Below are 3,273 nucleotides of genomic sequence, written 5' to 3'. Positions count from 1 at the left end.
TTGCTTGCTGTGCTGAATGGTTTTGTAGCTTCATAAATCAACATCAAACATTAAAAAAAGTCTCACCCATATGATGAATAAGCAATAAAATGCTTCAAGTTCAAACGCGAAACATTAAAGAGTGAGAATTTGCCTTGATTTTCCCCATAGTTCCTGTAACAGATGCACATCCTAATGAGGAGTTGAAGAACTGGTAAAACCATTGGCTCCCAGATACTGAAGGTCTCAACAGCAGAAGAAACTGAAATCAGCACCACCAGAATTGTCACAAACCTGGTGCCTGAATGCTGTATGGCAGGTCCCCCCAAAATAATTAACCTGATTTCAAAGAGCACTGATAAATACCACCAAAAGTACATTTGGACATCTGGCTCTTTCACTTGTGTTTCCCTAGGTGAGCTCACTCTCATCGATCTGTGCTGTCACACATTTACAAGACTTGAAGTACAGAGGCTTTTAAAGAGCTACTTGTTATCACAAGATTCACAGTACAGCTAGGAGGGCTAGCAGCCTTGGAGCCTCATGTTTCCCCCACAGCTGAATAATTACCTTGCTCTGTGATTCTGCATAAGTAATTTTCTGTACAGCAAGGCATGGAAGAATTATTATTAAATATGGAATATCCAGGAGTAATGATAAATTCATAGTGACTCTGAAAAGTCATATCAAGCAAATCCAAAAAAAAAAAGAGTGAATGATTCACTGAATCATTCAGATTCAGCCTAAAAACCAGAAAAGTAATTTCTGCTAGTTGGATTTTTTTGAATTTACAGGTAAATATGTGCCATTTTATTTCTGGACTAAAGATATTAAAGCTGGAACAAAGTCCCAATAAAGATAACAGAAGAGAAAAAAGGACCACCCAACTGATCAGGAAAGGAAAAATAAAAAATGTACTGTAATTAAAGTGTCAAGAGACATACTTGATATTAAATGCACATAATTTCTCTGTATTTATCAGGCTTTCCAGGACTGAAGCAAATATTTATGTTCTCTAGATTAAGAATATTTTTACCATTTAAGACAGAAATTTCTGTCATGTATCTAGCATTCTGCAATCAAACCCTTTTAAAACTAAAGCAGCAGATGTGTTCCAGCAGTCAAGCTTCTTACAAACTGCAATACCCTTTCTAGAATAAAGCTGGAAAAAGATTTAAGAGCAGTTGAAAAGTACCATTTTACTTGAATGTAGGTCAAGAATACATAAAGGTTTTTTTTTTTTTTTCTTTGAGCATGTTAGCTGCTCTTAGTGATCTATCCTTTTGTTTCTGGAATCTAGAGTTTTGACCTGGTTTCTTAGGGCCTGACTTATTTCCACAGTATATCATTTATGTAGCAATTCCCCAACACTGCTTTTAACAGCAAGAAGACTTTTGAAGGAGCTGTTTAGTAGTGAGCCACAAAATCTTCAATACCCACTTTATTTCATTGTTCCTTTAGACTGTTTCAGTACTCAGAGCCTGAATGTAACAGCCCAGGGAAAAAAAATACAAAACTCCTACTGCAGTCTGTGAGTCACTCATGTTATTTTGTCACAGTTTTATCCTCCACTATTACCTTATGGCATTTTGCTGAATTTTTCTTCATTAGGCTATTCAGAAACCAAATGGGAAGGTCAGGATGAGCTGTTTCTGACAAAAGTCTCCTCTAAACCTCACTTTGCATACTTGTCAGGTAATATAGGCTGCAGAATAGTCGCCAGATGCACTGCTTTGAAGGAATTGGAACAATATCTGGAGTCAGGTTCAGTTTTTCACCTCCTACAGGGAGAGGATACACTCAAAGGTTTTGCAGTGCTCTCTGAACCTGCCTAGGGACTGTCCCATGCTCTGGGCTTGAGAGATTACGGCATGCTGCCTGCTGTCCTTTTCTGTCCATGGCTGGTTCCCCAGAAAATCTTTGTTCTGGGAACTGTAAGAGTAGGTAATTATACTTAATAGTTGATTTCTCTATTGTGTCATTTCTCCACAGGGGAGCTACTTGGGGCTTAGAAGATGTTTAAGACTTTTGTAAATATTTGTAGGAAGCAAACTTAGACTCCGAATTATGCTGACAACAGTTTGTGGTTATGGTTGGCAGAATGGTCAGAGCCAGGTTCAGATGCAGAGGTGACGAGGGAGACTTGAAAAGTCACAGGCAGCTCAGTCTGGATATCTGAGCCTTAGCTGGCTGATGGGGCACTGTGTGAAAATGCTTCCATTGCACAGAGCTAGGACTCGGAAACCACCACTGAGCATGTGTTTCTGGTAAGTGGTAAATGTCTTGGACACAAATGACCTCAAGATGCTGCCTGAGGTGTGGGAGGGAGGGTGCATGGGGTCCTTCAGGGAGACTTTCTCTCTAATGCAGACTGTGAAGGTCATCACATTCAGTTCTCCACTGCTCTGATGGGCAGTGCCCTTCACAGACAGCTTGGGGGACACATGGGTACAGTGGCTCTGTGCTTGTCAGGCCATCCCCACAAGATGTTATCATATATCACCAGAGGGAGAAGAAGTGCTGAAATGGTTGCTCCGCTTTCGCCAAGGGAAGAGGGTAGATCCCAGTGAGGTGTGTGTAATGCACATATTCACTGAAGCTGAGGCTCACATGCCTGAAGTGGAACAGCACCTTTACAGCTGCAATAATCACAGGAACTGTGCAAAACTCCATTAACAATTTCAGCACAGCTGGACACCTCATTCTCCCAGATCCCAGTGATGGTAACTGGAATGTCATGGGCAGTGACAAGTTGGGGAGTGTTTTTAAGATTTCAGTAACAGAAAGTGGTTTAGGTGAGTGATTGAGGACTGAACTGTTTATCTATTCCCATACGGGTCTGGCACACCAAATACCTGCAGGGTGATACTGATTTCTGACACAGACTCGGCCTAGAGAAAGAGGAGCTACTCCTCTGTACCTCATACCAAACCCTGAAGAAAAGCTGAATGAACAGACTCCTGAACCTTGTACCAGGAAAACAACAACTCGCTGTTGACATGGAGGACAACAAGAAAACTTAGGCTACCAGCAAGACACAACAAGGCTCTTATGAGCACCAGGAGCCTTCAGTCTTCTTATCAGGGCTCTGAGAACTGACAGGCATGTGATTGGAACCAAGTGAGACTGCAGCCCTGAGAGATATCAGAGGGCTTGTACCATGGAGAGCACTTGTGTGATCCTCTGTGCCCTGTGGTGGCTGCTGCACTGGGGCTGTACAGGGCTAACATGGATGGGGTTACTCTCAGAGTGGGTCTCTTTCTCTGAAAACCACAACTAGGGCAGCTTCAGAAG

At 42.0% G+C, this 3,273-nt stretch overlaps 1 long non-coding RNA gene across 1 annotated transcript; it reads left to right on the top strand.

Annotated features, from left to right (window-relative positions):
- Positions 1-1,633: 1,633 nt before the first annotated feature.
- On the top strand, positions 1,634-2,907 carry LOC135301354 (uncharacterized). The gene is made up of 3 exons (XR_010363112.1): positions 1,634-1,919; positions 2,080-2,246; positions 2,486-2,907. It is a non-coding gene; the product is annotated as an uncharacterized LOC135301354 (long non-coding RNA).
- The last annotated feature ends 366 nt before the right edge of the window (positions 2,908-3,273 follow it).

This window comes from Passer domesticus, chromosome 5 (assembly GCF_036417665.1).
Source record: "Passer domesticus isolate bPasDom1 chromosome 5, bPasDom1.hap1, whole genome shotgun sequence".
NCBI classification, from domain to species: Eukaryota; Metazoa; Chordata; class Aves; order Passeriformes; family Passeridae; genus Passer; species Passer domesticus.
This window is presented reverse-complemented; position numbering and strand designations above follow the sequence as displayed.